Below are 15,834 nucleotides of genomic sequence, written 5' to 3'. Positions count from 1 at the left end.
TTATAACTTTTTAAAAAGATGTTATGATTGAAATGACTTTCCTTTTGGAATAATGAGTCTCTATATGGTTTCGTATGAAGATAGTCTAATGATATGGTGTAGGATTGAAATGTTTCAGAAGAAATGTTGTAATTAGCTTAGGATGCATTTTTTCTTGTATATGAGAGAAGGTTTAATGTTCGCTTTATTTATGTTTGTGAACCTTCATGGTTGCCTTGTTTGGATTGGAGTCTTTTGTAGAGGCTTGATCCTAGAAGTGTAAGTAGTGTGCTTATCTTGTAGGGTGATTACGTGGGTTGGAATGACCTAGAAGTTGCCTTACTCTAGTATCGAAGGAAAAGAAAGAGGCCTTATGGCTAAGTCTCCTCTATTGTTTCCCCTGTGGTTTTTCATGACCCTTGGTGTTCATGGTATAGTTCAGACCTTATGTGCTTGGGTAGTATGACCTAATATGATTTTCTAGATTTCCTTTAGGTGTTGAACTTAAAGGAATGATGATTCTTTAGGTATTTACCATTGATGATAGAGTTAGTAGACTCCTTGATAGTAGATTAGGAATGAGTACCCTCAATGATGTTAAATCTTCTTGAGTGAAGAGTATGAAAGGTTGGTTTTGAATTGTCTTGACCTTGGTGTTTAAGGGCATGATGTGATTAGGCTTCCCCAAGTGGGAGATAATGTGCCTAGATGGTGAAATTTAGAATTCCCTTGATGTTCCTATGTTGAGTCCCTTTGAACTTCTCTATGTTGGAAATAACTTTTAGGTGATATTGATGGAGGGTTTGGTTAAGCTTAATTCCAAAAATAGGGTGATGTGCTTAGTTATTAAAGATTGTGAGCTAAAAATTCTCTTAAGGTTGAGATAAGGTGTTCTTAAATGGGTTTACCCTAAGTGGGGGACAATGAGGTGAGTAGTACGGTTATAGATATCGCTATCTTGTCCATCTGTTTCTACTTGAGATTGAAAGCAAAGAGTTCCTAGTAGTTTCTTCATGATAGGAGTCTTGCATAAAAGTGTAAGTTGCATGTTCTCCCTATGTTTAATATATGTCTTGATTGACACTATGTTAAGCATGTGTTAAAGATTCTAAAGTGCATGAAAAAGGATTTTGATCAAATTCATGTCTTCTCATGTTGATTGTGATACTTGCTATGTTAGTTGTGAATTCAACTTCATGAGATAAGGTAAGAAGCATTGTATGAAGTCACTCTTAATGTGTGGTGTTTATCCTCAAAACGAAAAATTTGAGTCTCTTTAAAATTTGATAATTATGTGACTTTTATGGTTTGGAAAGCATGATTGTACGCTCACTTTTGAAAAGTGAAGGAATGACTATCTAGTGTCTATGTGTGGGCCTATAAATTGTAAGATGTTCCCTAATTGATACATGCTTTTGAAAATTATTCCATGCTAGAAATTGAAAATTTATGAAATGACTTCCTATTGTTGTGATGTGTGTGGTTTGACTTACCATTTTGTATTCACTAGGAAGGAAATATGAGCATGCTTTGGTTAAAAGTTGAGAATATCTCATTTAAAATAAATTGACCTTTATACATTGCTTGTGTAAGAACTCATGAATACATGTAAGTGTGATGAGGAGATGGACATTACTCCTTAAACATAACTAAGCACTGTAAGGTTGAGTATGTCCTTAATGGTATTAAGTATAAATGACAAAGAACTTTGTTGATCTACTTGACTCAAGTCTATGTGCATTGGAGTATGAGTGATTATTTCTTCTTGAGTTTTTTGAACTTGCTTATGCGTGGCTTAAAGGTTGTTGTATAATAAACTCTTAATGAATTTACATGTAAAGACCATGTTATGATTAGGATAAGTATGTTCCTCGTATGAACATGGCAAGAGCCTATGCGTTTGATGCATTTTGAAAGTGAGTGGATAAAGGTTTTGCTTGCTTGTTTTGTATTGTGTTCTAAATGGAAGTCTGTATTCCTTGTAAGTTTGGTGAATTGACTTCTATTTGACGATGTTTTGAATATTGTGAGCTGCTCTATGAGTCATTGAAGTCCTAGATGTGTTTGAAATGTTCCAAGGAGGACGAATGTTCCCAAGTGGGGATATTGTAAAGACCCTCAAAATGAATTAAGGCTCCTAGAGACTCACATGTGCTTTAAAAAATTTAATAAGTTAAGTAAGTTTTTTAAAGTATGCATAATTTATTTGTAGTGATTTGGAGGTCAAACATCCAAGAACATCCAAGAGTTTGAACGTTAGACCTTGAATCGTGCTTGTGTGTTCTAGTATGCCTTGGTATGTTTTATGTATTTTTTGATGCTCAAATTTATAGGCTATGTTCCTAACATGTATACAAGAGTATTTGAGGTGGAAACGTCCAGCCAAAACTCCCCAAGGACCAACCAAAAGATCCTTGAGGAGGACACAACCTTGGCCAACAAGCAGCCCAAGGCAGCAGTGTTTGTTCCTTGGTGAAATAGGTCCGCGTCGCACACTTGGTCCTCCATTGGGCAAAAGGTTGGTCCGCATCATGGAAACAACGTATACTCAACTTCCAAGGATGTTATTTCCAACAAAATCATGTGGGAACAGCTCCTCGTCACAAACTTGTTCCCCGACGAAGATTTCAAAAATGAAAGTTGAGTTTGACATGTCTAAAAGTCCAAATAAGTGTGGGGGTGTTTTGATAATATTGGGAGACAGTTATAAACAGTTTTTAAGAATTATATAACCCCTTTACCAAGTCAAAACACCAACACCCAATAAGAAAATCAAAATCCCAAAAGCTCTCTTCTCTTCCAAATTCTCTCAAACCTCCATTGGAGAGAAAACTCAAGATATAAGTTATGCGCTGGATTTTTATGGTTTCTTATCAAATTTCTCATGGGTATTCAATTAAAAAGGCATGGTGATCCTTCATCCATAGTTATCCATACATCAAAGAGTCAATCAAGGATTTACAAATGTGATTCGAAGTCCAAAATTCCCAATATTCAATCTAGTCATGGGTTCATTGTCAAATTGATTTAAAAAGAATTATAACGATGAATTTATGATTAATCAATTATTTTAAGATGAATTTAAATCCAGTTCCATGAAGAACCCATGATCCTCCTAAGTTCTCAAATTGGCATATAATGTGGGTGTTTGTGATTAGACTCTATGTTGATTGAATTATGTTTCAATTATGTTGAATTGCCTATTACTATTGTTATTCATGCAAATTGAATATGAATTTTTGATGAGTGATCAATGATGATCAAGGTTTATGGATTGGGTAAATTGAATTTGTTCCTCTACTTTCTATAGACTTGATGAAGTAGTGTACCTAATGTGATCTTGAAATCATGATGTTTGAAGTATGATTTCGTTTATGTAATGGTACTCTTGGCTACTGTTTTATACATGTATTGATTTGGAATGATGGGAATTGATCAATGATGATCAAAGCTTGGAGGAATTGTAAGTTGGCCCTATTCTCTCTACTTTTCTATAAAAATGCTAGATGATTGGCCTTGTATGGCATTTTGTGGTATGGTCCACTTATGGTGGCAGTTTTTACCTTATTGTCATTCTATATGTAATGTGATGATGGCCTTGAAGGAAATTGTATCTTGGAAGTGTGGTTGTGATGATCACACAATGTGAAGTATTATGCCTAGACTCCAAAGCTAGTTTATGATATAAGTTATATTGATGATGCTTTCTATATGTGAATAAAGATGTTAGGGTTAGGGTTCTATACGTTTGACATGGTTGAGGTCTATTACTCTTGTGTAGCATGACCCCTACCTATGAACCTCTACATGAATCGGTGGTCTTAAGCATGATTAGGAGTCTTAGATTCAAGTAATGAAAATGTCTTGTCTCCTATGTTGTAATGTGGTTGTGTGTAGTCTATAGTTCCTACTACTCTATATGTGAGTTGTATATGGTTTAAGGGACTTGAATGTGTATTGTGACCTTTGTAAGGTGGCTTCCTCAATTTTAGGATTGTTGTCATTATGTGATCATGTTAAAAAATGTACAAACCTCATGCATGCTTCCAAGTACTATAGATATATGGTGTCTAATGAAGGGATAATTCTCATATGCACTAATGTCTACCACTATGCATGTAGAGTACATGTCCATGAAGGGATAGTTCCTAGGTTTATTCTATATGTACATGAATATGAATGAATGGTTAAGTGATGAACATATCTTATATGCATGAATGAAGTATGTGTGTCAAAGGTATCTATGGGAAAGGTTTGCTCACATATAAGTACACACACGGAAATGTGTCCATTATGCATGTATGATGTCTAGTCAATAGTGGGGCTCTTGAAAGGTCTTGTCAAGTGTATCCTAAACTAAATGGTGCTTGAATATGCTATGTCCATGTGAAAGGCTTTCTCACATGAATAAGGTTGATGAAAGGACTCTCTCATCTATTACCTATAAGCTAAGCATATGAGGGGTTAACTCTCCTAAGATATATCTTATAAAGTAATGAGTAATAAAGGTTTTTCAATAAAGAGAACTTAGCTTAGCACCGAGTGTACTCGAAGATGAGGGGTTCCCATTCCCAATATGGGAAGGCTTGTTCAACAAAGTCTTCACGAGGTGGATAACTACAATTCCCCATTTTCCATAAAGAGGGTTACCATATATACCTCCAATTTCCATAAACTATGTTTGCCCCATAGGATCTATCAAGTTATATCACCTAATATGCTAGCATGATGTTAATGTTCTACTTTGACAAGGTAGAGCATATTCCCTTGGTGTAAGGCTCTACAACACCAAATTTTTCTGTTTAAAACCCACGGTCTTAGTGTCAGTTTAGGCTATAGTTTCCTTAAAGTAAAATGTACAATGGAAGTAAAGTAAGGACCCTAACTAGGATAACTTAAGGGAAGTTGCTTAGTGTAGGTGAGGGTATGGAACTTTACCTATGCATTGCACAAGTAGCTCTTGAAGGGAGTTCTAGGAAGGTGTTCTAATGTATATGACTATGTATATGTTCTTTATGCATGACATAGTAGTGTTGTCTACTTGTTTTGATGATGTGCATGGTATGAGTCCTAATGAGTTAATGTTATGTGGCCTTACCATATATGTATAATGCGGGTCGTATTGATCATATGATGAAGGTCTTGCTTGACATGTATGAAGTGTCTATACTTGTCTCATTGATTTGCGAAGTCTCATTGATTTGCGAAGTAAATTGTATGCTTGTGGTCTTTTTATGATTTTAGTAAGTATGTTTGAGGTCATGGGACTTCACATGTATATTGCATTAGTAGGCATAGATTGGGATTGTGAGTAAGGTCTTATAATGGTTTATGTGAAGTGAAGTTAGCATGTGTGCAAGTTGAACATAGTTTACTGTAGTTGTTTTGGGAGTCTAGACTTGAAAGTTTCTTATGATATGTTATACTTATAGGACTGCATGTTTTGAGTTAGGAAGGTTGTATGTATGAGTACCTTGTGGCCTTAAGGTGATGCATTGCACCAAGTATCACTAGAGGGTTACTTGTGAAGTTAATGAGTTGAAGAAAAGAAGTTTACTTTAAAAGAAATGAGTTCACTGTAAATGAAATATGCTTACTGTAATGTGTCTCTAATTGTGCCTTAAATTCAATGTAATACTTATGATATTTTATATATAATGGAAGTGATCTTTCTAGCATATGATGTGCTATGAAAATTTTAAATTTCCGCTGAATTTACCAATGATAATGCTATGAATGATAACTATGGGCTTGTATAAGACCTCCGAGAGGTGAAGTACTCCATGTTATTTCTAGGGGGTGCTTCCCGGTCATGACATGCCAGGCGTGCGACACGTGAGGGGCTCCATTTCTTGCTGCTTCATGCTACCTTTGGCAGCTTCCTTGTCAAACGTTTGGGTCCTCCTGGGGGGCCCTTAGGATGGTCCTCGGGTAGTCGTACCCGGACTTTTTGACCCTTAACATGTATACTAAGATACTAGGGTCACCTCTATTGTTTTAAGACTCTAAACAACGCATAAAAACAAGGCAAACACACAAGTACACACTAGCACGTTTAAAGACTAACTTTTGAGCGTCTTGGACGTTTGACCTCCAAACCTCTTCAAACTAACTATACATGCTGAAAACACTTTATTTACATGTTAATAACATTTTTAGACACGTGTGAGGCTCTATCTACCTTAGTTCATTTTGAGGGTCTTGACAGAAACTAGTTCTATTTCTGCATGGATTCAAGCTTTGTTAAGGACATTGATTAAAGGTATGTGAAGATTATTAATACATGGGTTATTCCACCCATGGGTACCCATTTGTTTTCCCTCGAATGAATGTAAAAACCCCTAAATTCGAGTTAGGGTTGTTCTTGCATTGTGGGTAGGGTTTAGGTGTAATTCCAATCTAGTGTATATCACCCAATTATGATTGATTTAAATTTTTTCAATAATTATATGATTACTTCATGTGATTTCCGTGATTAAACCTAATCTAAATTGATGAATGTGATCATTGTGGGTTTAGGCCATTACAGGAAAAGTTGAAGGTTCGAAAGTGATCTTTCTAAATCAAGGTTTTGAATACTAATTGATCATAGTTAAAATCATCTAATTATGAATTGTACTAGACTTGATTGAATAGGAAGGATCTTGACCTGTAAGGTTAGAATTGAACCTTTATGATCAAGTTTGAGTAGAATCACCTTCTAATGAACAATGTGATTGAATAACTTTTAATTTAGACTTGGACCGTGATAGAATGAAGCTCGGAAGTAGGGCTTGTAGCCACCATTTTTAGGGCATTGGGATGAAGTCAATATGATGTCATCTTGTGGTGTATTCTCTTATATGCTGAGAGATTCAATTCTCTCATATAGACGGATTCTAGGTTGACTTGAGAACCTAAAATGAATCGAATCATGCTAGTCTAGAATAGCTTGAAGTTGAGGCATATGTTTCCTTCATATATAGCTTTTCTTAGTAGAATAAGACAAATTCAGCTTGTGATTGAGGATCTATGCTCTCCTAAGGTATAGCTTGACTTCCATTGTAGGATTTATGTCATGGTAGCATGAGTTAGTCATGGTATCTTGACTTGGTAAGAAAAGACCATTTCATGGTAGCTTAGGATTAAGGATAAATACTCTCTTAAGGTTATCTTGATTTATCATTTGTGGGATGCATCTCATGGTAGCTTAGGATTAAGGATAAATACTCTCTTAAGGTTATCTTGATTTAGCATTTGTGGGATGCATCTCATGGTAGCTTGGATTCGCATTGTGAGGATGAATTTCATGGTAGCTTGAATTGATAGGACAAGACCATTTCATGGTAGCTTAGGATTGAGGATCTACACTCTTCTATGGATAGCTTGGACTAGCATTGCAAGAATGCATTTCATCATAGCTTGATTTGGTTAGGTCAAGACCACTTCATGGTGGCTTTAGGATTGAGGACGTATACTCTCCTAATGGTATATTTGGATTGAGATAAACACTCTCCCATTAATAGCTTACATTAGCATCTTAGTTCTCTTGTAAGGATAACTTAGGGTTTGATAATCATACCCCCTATGGATAGCTTGCATTTGTATTCTAGTACACTTGTAAGGTGAGCTTGAGTTGCATTGTAATGTTTATTTCAAGGATAGATTGTGTTAGTAGTAGTCATGGTAGCCTAGGATTGAAGATTCACTCCCTCCTAGGGATAGCTTGCATAACATCATGGGATGTGTTGCATGGTAGGTAGGATGGGACATTGGTATTCTTCTTTGAATACCTTCAAAAAACATGATAGTATGCCCTCCATGGTAGCTCTATTTAGCATAATGTGGTCATGTTAGTAAACTATTAGCTCGATCTATACTTGTAGGGTGCTATTCCTTGGTATCCTTGAATTGATGTCTTGTACTCATTCATGTGTCATAAATTTCCTAGTACTAAATAGAGAAGTAAATTATATGAATAAAGGCAAATAGTCAAGAGGGACTAGTCCCTAACTAGTGAACTTTCATGATAGTTTATAGGAGTACTTAGTGTGGGAGTAGTATGGGATGCTATCCATACATGGCATAAGTATGATTGAGGCTAGTTGTGAAGGGTTCCCTTATGTAGTATGAATTAGCTTGGGTTGTTTTCATAGTTTCCTTCCAAGACATGATTGACTAAGGTGGCAGTTACCTTGTTTATATGAATATAGACAATAGTAAGACCTAAGGAGGGCTCATGTGACTAGGAGGACTTTAAGGCTATGCTTGGTGTGAAGGGTAGTACGGGATGTCTTTCATGCATTGCACAATTGTGCTTTGATGTTACCGAGAATCATGGTGCCCATAAGGTGAAGAAGCTTATGTCTAAACCAAGAATTTATACTATGATTAAGATAACTAAAAAGGGATACTTGGCTTGGGTAGTAGTATGGGATGTTATTTTTACTTTTCACATGTATGCTTTTGAAGTTAAATAAGAATGACGCTAATATGATATGGATGACCAAGAGTCAATTATGCTTGTATGATGCTTATGATGAAGAATTGGCTTATCATGATTATGAATTATCTCCAATGCTCATTAAATATGTCTTATGTTGACTTATGTTTATATGAAGCTTATTTTGTAGACCATGCTATGACTGTGATGATTATGTTATGACCATAATATTCTCTCTTATGCTTATGTTTTATGTTGACTAACCATTTGATATGCTCTTATGATGTTGTGCTAGTTTCCATACTTGGTATATTTTGTACTAACGCATATTGCCTACATTCTAACCAAATGTATTAGGGTTGGAGGGTTGAGATGCATTGGAGATAGGTATTCTAAGGAGCACATGAAGATTGAAGACTTGGTGAGTCTGCATAGTTTCGAGGACAACCAATTACATTTCTTATGTCAATTACCTTTATGTTTAAGACTTTATATGGGTTGCGTCCCAAAGCTTAATATTCAAGTCAACGTAGATGGTTTTGAGACAGAGTTAGAAAAGACTTATGTTTGCATTTTATAAAAATGACTTCGATTGTATATTTTAAAAGATTTAAATTTCTCTGTAATTTATATTATCTTATGTTAGGATTGTGCTAAGGGATTGTATGAGACCCCTCACGTCTAAGGGGTTTTTTAGGGCGTGATAGAAGTTGTTCTTGCAAACTATTTTTTTTTGAATTTTTCTAAAATAACTATGTTAAATTGTTTTAAATTGAAAATAAAATGATAATTAATCTATATTGTGGAGGTCCAAATTTGGATGTCAATAATTGTTACCGTATTTCATCTCAAGTAAATTTTGCATTTCAAATAAACGTGAATATTTCTCAATCCGCAAAGCGTTAATAGGACCTACTACCTATCAATTTAACGTTTCTAAGTCTACTTTTTCCATTAAAAAACCTCTCTTCAATAGAAGTTTGGAGAAAATTTTTAGGTACATTTTACCACCAATCTATACAATAATTGAGTGTCATATATGTAAGATGGACTCATTAAAAATGAATGTACAAGAAATTATGAATTGTTGACAACATAGTCGCACGTGGCATTATTAAGGGAATAAAGCATCAACTAGCATGAGTTACATGTATAAAATAATATTAATGACTAGTATCTAGCGTACATTTTTTACATGTGTATTCCGTAATTATGAGTATAAACTATTAAAAAGTTACAATTTTTTTTTTTTGGAAAAGTAACATTTGAATTGTAATAAAAGCATGAAAAGTAAAACACAAATATTATTCATTTGTATAGTTAACTTACAGAGGAGAAACTTTTTTCTACATTTAGTCCTCCCCATATTATAAATTTGATATATAAGTTTTATATTTGTTTTATAAGACAAAAATAAAGTAGAAAAAATAAATATAGAGGCGCACTGCTATATGATTAACTTTTTTAAAATATCTTTCTTATCTCAAATTTGATGTCTCGTATAATAAAGTAAAAATATAAAAATTAAATTAATAGTTACTAAATACACATTTTAAGAAGATAAATTATTGACATTAATTACTAGAAGATGAAATTGTCCTTCTCATTAAGTTTAATGCAATTATTAAATATTCCATGTGTCCCTAGTTGCTTGTCCACTTTTAAATTGACATATCTATTAAGGAAAATATTAATTGACATAGTGAGTTTACTATTTAACCCCTATTAATTATGGAGTGGATGAATTAAAAACATAAGATTTTCAAGGAATTGTACCTTTTCCAAAGTAATTAATTGAGGGTATGATAGGTAAAAAAATTATCCTTTCTTTATTTGTCAAATTGAACAAATAATTAGAGACAACTAAAAAAAAAACAGTAGACTCTAATTAGGGACAAAGGAAGTATTTGAAATTTATAACTAAGGGAACTTAATTAAAAGGTGACAACTAAAGCATTAAACTGCAATTGTTGATATTTAATCATTATATAATTCAATGTTAAGATTTAATTAATAAATCAAATTTTAATTTAGTTGAGACCCAAAATGAGGATATTGAATATTTTTATAATGAAATTTTTTAAAAATATATTTTATATCTATATCAAAAATATAATAAGAGTAATATTTGGGTGGAGGTTAAAAGATCTTCTAACTTAATAAGAATTTTGGTATATTATTTTTTGGGGGAATTTGGATCTCTTTATTAATTTGATAAAAACAGTCTAAAAATATATATTTTTTATCATCAAGCACATGTAAGAATAAGTCTTTACAAATATTTAAAATATAAGAGTAGAATAAGTCTTTACAAATATTTAAAATATAAGAGGCAAAAAGTATAATAATTCATAATGAAGATAGCTTTGGAATATGAAGATCCACTCACAAAGTTGAAAGGCCAAGCATTACAACAAATTAAAGACAAATAGATTAATTAAGAACATAATTAATTTGAAAGATGAAACACGTACATATATCTATTTAAAGTGAAAATTATTATTTTTAATTTATTCTATTTAATTTACTCACATGTATACCAACTCAAAATATTATAGAAATTTTTATTAGTATTATTTAATTAACTAAATATTAAATAACATCTCAATTTAGTTAAAAGGTAAAATGGTAATTTCATTTTGCAGTTTGAGCCTTCATCATACCTTTAATAATATATGATATATGATATGATATTGATATGACGATACAATATATATAAGTAAAGTAAAGTGAAATCTATTGACCACACTTGACCTTTGATTAAATAAAATTGACAAAAGTACACATGAATCGTCTTAGCGTATGAGAAAAATACAAATTTCCATGTTATTAATACAAACACCATAAGTAGAGTCATAGGTATTTTATAAGTAATGAAAACGAAGAATGTAAGAAAGAAAATTAGACAAGTAGATAAATGCATAAAATATAATATTTATCGTGTATGTTAGGTTATAAATGAAAGACAAGTAGAGTAAATAGATTAAAGAGTTACATTGATTGAATTTAAAATGTCGAAAAACAAAAGAAAATCACAGTTACCTCATGCAAACGTGAAAAGGCAACTGACTGGTAAGATGTTCCACTTTCAAAATGAAAAGGCAATTCGCAAATAAAATTTGATGCACTCTCTGAGACAATGGTCGTTCTCAGTGATACTAGACGTTTTGACTATTACTCTAATAATAATAAGGTCGTGCCTTTTTTTTCTCGATAATGTATTTTTCTTGTCCGAGACTTTTCCTATACAATGAATAAGCATCAGAAAAAAAAAAGTGTCACTAACATTATGCTGATGTTATTATATCCTACTTAGACAAACCAAGCTCTAAAGGACTTGTTGTGGTGTCGTAGAATTTTCATCAGAATCACACATGATGTTACTATTCGAAAAGTTAGCTTATTGGCATATATACTATTATTATTTTACAAATAACTCTGGCTTTCCTTCCTTGTTCGCATTAGGAAAGTCTAGTGTTCCGCCTAGAAATGGCCATCCGCAACTTCGAGGAGCATAATTTAGTGAAAAAATAATTCTAGTATCTCAAAAAGAAGTGTTTATATTATTTTCTAATATTCATTATTTAATCTCTTTGTGAATGATTCTTTATTACATGACTAATATTTCAATGTTGCTATAAATAGTTAATAACTTTCGCATAATCATTCTTTATGAACAACCGTTAATGAGTTATTATTGCTCATTATCACAATTTATTTATTTTCATTAAATCTGTTACAATTTCATTTAATTGTATGGATGTTTCTTTCCATTCTATACGTTACGTAATGTCCCATTTAGTGTATCAATTAATGAGCTTCTAATATATTTTCTTAATATTGTAAATGAGTGATTTCTTCATCCCATAAAAGGGTATGCTTCACCCTTGTGAAAGAAAACAATTGAAGAGATTAAAATAAGGCTTTCAACATTATACTTCCCATCATACTTTGTCTTCCTTTCTTGTTTAAGTATTCTTGCATTTCTTTCTTGTTTTACAACAAGTTATTAACACGAGTCTCTAACCAACTGAGACCTACTTAATTCGAAATTAATTCCTAAAAGTTAATCAACTTTCTTTTAGAGTTAGGTATACATTTATTTGTTTATAACATCTCTAATAGGACTTGCATAAATTTTATCTCTAATTTAATTACTGCGTATATAACTGGCTTTAGGTATTATTATAATACTTTACTAGTCATAATAATCAATATGTTTCATATTTATATTTTTATGTTGCTTATATGCTACTAACTTATATTCTGATTAAATAGTAGGAAATGTGATAACATGCTAATTAGAAGACTTGTAAATATTTTCTTGTCATGAATTTATGATAAGTATTTGTGTGTCATAAAGAAAGTAGTATTATATTAAATATGACTTGAAAAACTTACAAAATTTTGACATTAATAACTGTTGAAACTAGAAATAAATATTAAAAAATAATTAGAACATATAATAAATCTACCGTTTCATACTTTATGAGTTTATATGATTTTGTAACATTTCATGTTTATACATATCATATACTTTATACTAATTCTTAACCATTTGAAGCATAAATTTATCTTTTATAATAAAGAAATCAACATCATGTTATTGACTCAACTTTTTTATGATAGTTTTCATCATGACGAATTTGTCAAAGCTTGAATTTGTGGCACTTTAACTTTCTGGAAAAAACTATTTGTCATGGGTACTTGATGCTGAACTTCACCTTACCGCTAAAGGTCTGGATGATTGTATAATTGAAGGAAATAAAGCATCAAAGTAAAGATAAAGCGAAGGCTATAATTTTCCTCTGTTATCATCTTAATAAAAGCATGAAGATTGAATACTAACAGCGAAAGATCCACTTGAATTGTGGATAAATTTGAAAGGGAGGTACGGTCACCTTAAGGCAACGGTATTGCCAATGGATCGTTATGAGTGGATGCACTTATGATTTGAATATTATAAAATCATAATTGAGTATAATTCTGTTGTATTTAAAACAATAAATGCAAGAAAATTTATACATGTACCAAAGAACCCAAGATATGTTATACAAAGAATATATAATAAATAATATTAAAGAAATATTTAGATTAGAACAGTTATCAAGAGAACTTTATGATAAAATATATTTTACTCTAGATAAAATATATTTTACTTTATAAAATATATATCTTACTTTATGATGAATTCCGCACCCCCCATCATTATATTTTACTGTATAAAATATATATCGTACTTTATAATGAATTCCGCACCCCCCAACTTCTAGTATATAATAACTAACATAAATTTAATCAATCATATATATGATATTCAGGAATATATGAAATTAGTTCTACATAATTGTTAAACAATATACCTTTGTCTCTTGATTTTCCATGCTATCTAAAATGTCTGACTTGATTTCGGATTTCTCCATTTTTTAACTTAGTTTTTATCTTGAGAGAGGGTTTTAAAAGGGTTTTTATTAACTTAAGCTTTTATTTGGCATTGACTGCCTTTCATTTACAATTTGGCAATCTATATATACTAAATTCTAAACCTGCACATAAGTGCGCCTACTGTATACTTTACGACTTTTTAAACAAAACTTTACAAATGGCCAGCTATACACATTGGCCTTTCAAAAAAGTAAAAGCTATTTACTAATCTTATCTCGTATTTTTATATTTTTTCAAATATATATATCCCTTTGTCTACCACCTTTTTTGTCTATATCTATCTTTATGTCTTTTTCTTCTTTTGTCTTTGTCGTCAATTTTCTTTGTCTACTATAACTCTTTTTTTTTATCTTATTTTGCTTTCTTATCTCTCTTCTTTTGTCTTTGTAGTCATTTTTCTTTGTCTACTATAACTCTTTTTTTATTATCTTATTTTGCATTCTTATCTCTTCATCTTTATTCCAAATCAACATCTGGTATAACGTTATCTTCTTCATTTCATTTGGAACATCTGTGATCTGGGTATTTGTGTCCAATAAGTTTACAATATCTAATTAATAAGTCTTCTGAAATAAATTCTTTCTTTAATGCTCGTGTTGTAGGTTGTTCCTCTGGCTTTAGTAATGATAAAATTCATCGTGAACTTCATCCATATCTGCTCTTCTTAATTCCCTTGAGTTTGAATATACCACAAGTTGATCTCTAGCTTAATAGCTCCATATGGCATTTCCATTTAAATAATTATTTGTTAATTCTTGTATGATAGTTGATATACCAATTATTCTTTTATTGGCATAAAAACTTGGTATTTCTTTCTTTGGTATTTCATTCTGATGTTCAATATCTTCTGGTATGATCATATCTTTTGTTAATACTATCTTAATAACTTGAATTGGATATTTTACCTCCTCATATAATATTTCTGCTGGTGCTTAGAAAACTCAATATAAAATAAGTTTCCTTTTGTAACTCTTTTATATGTAATAAATGCTTTGTATAACTCTGGCATTCCACTGATTTCTTCTCCTTCATATGTATATACTGTACTTAGTAATCCATAACTGTAACATTTCTTAACTAGATTAGCACTAGTTTTTGGTTGTGCTATAAGTCTATTGTATCCTTGTAATTTTTGAGTTATATAGTCTTGACTTGGATCTTTAGTTTGGTTAGATCTGGGGTTGAGATTTAAATAAGTTTGGATTTTATATATATTTTCAATGTAGGTTTGTGTAATATAATTGTATCTTTTCTTTTCACTCTGGTTTTGTATACTCACTGTATAGGTAGAGGTTTGTGGTTCTATGGGTATTTATTTTTGTAACGACCTGTTTAGTCGATCCGAGCAGTAAGATTATTTTGATAAAAACTGACTGGGTCGACGGACCACGCGACGGACCGTCATGGTCACGACGGCCTGTGATGGATTCCGTCGTCCCATACTTGTAAATTTTCTTCTGCTACTTTTCTCATTACCCTCGATGACAAGTAGGACGAACCGTCATAGGCACGACGGACCGTCGAGGGACTTCGTTCCAAAACACTTAAACTCTGAAAATCTGGGTACTGAGATCGACTCTCTGAACTTCGCGACGGAACTGCAGGACGGACCGTCGTAGGTACGACGGACCGTCACAAACCCGTTACAGAATTTGACTCTCTGAACTTTGTGACGGACCTGCAGGACGGACCGTCATAGAGACGACGGACCGTCACAGGTTGCGTAACCTAACTGGGTCGGATTTCTGTTAAAAGTTTTAAAGGGGTGTTTTGGACTATTCATGACAAACTTTATACAATTAGTGGGTGAGTTTAATAATTTATTTACTTGGAGGGTTAAAGGAGATAACCTTGAAATAAATAGTGGGTTACTTTTATCATCTTTTATACTTAGTTATTTGATAATTAGGGTAATGGAAAAAGAGTTTGAAGAAGGAAAAAATAGAAAGAACAGAGAGAAGAGGGGAGAACGAACGAGAGAGGGAGAA

The 15,834-nt window shown here is 32.3% G+C and overlaps 1 pseudogene; it reads right to left on the bottom strand.

The window, feature by feature from the left end:
- Positions 1 to 14,553: 14,553 nt before the first annotated feature.
- LOC107021111 overlaps positions 14,554 to 15,834 on the bottom strand; it is a 10,023-nt pseudogene continuing 8,742 nt past the window's right edge.

This window comes from Solanum pennellii, chromosome 1 (assembly GCF_001406875.1).
Source record: "Solanum pennellii chromosome 1, SPENNV200".
Lineage (NCBI taxonomy): Eukaryota > Viridiplantae > Streptophyta > Magnoliopsida > Solanales > Solanaceae > Solanum > Solanum pennellii.
This window is presented reverse-complemented; position numbering and strand designations above follow the sequence as displayed.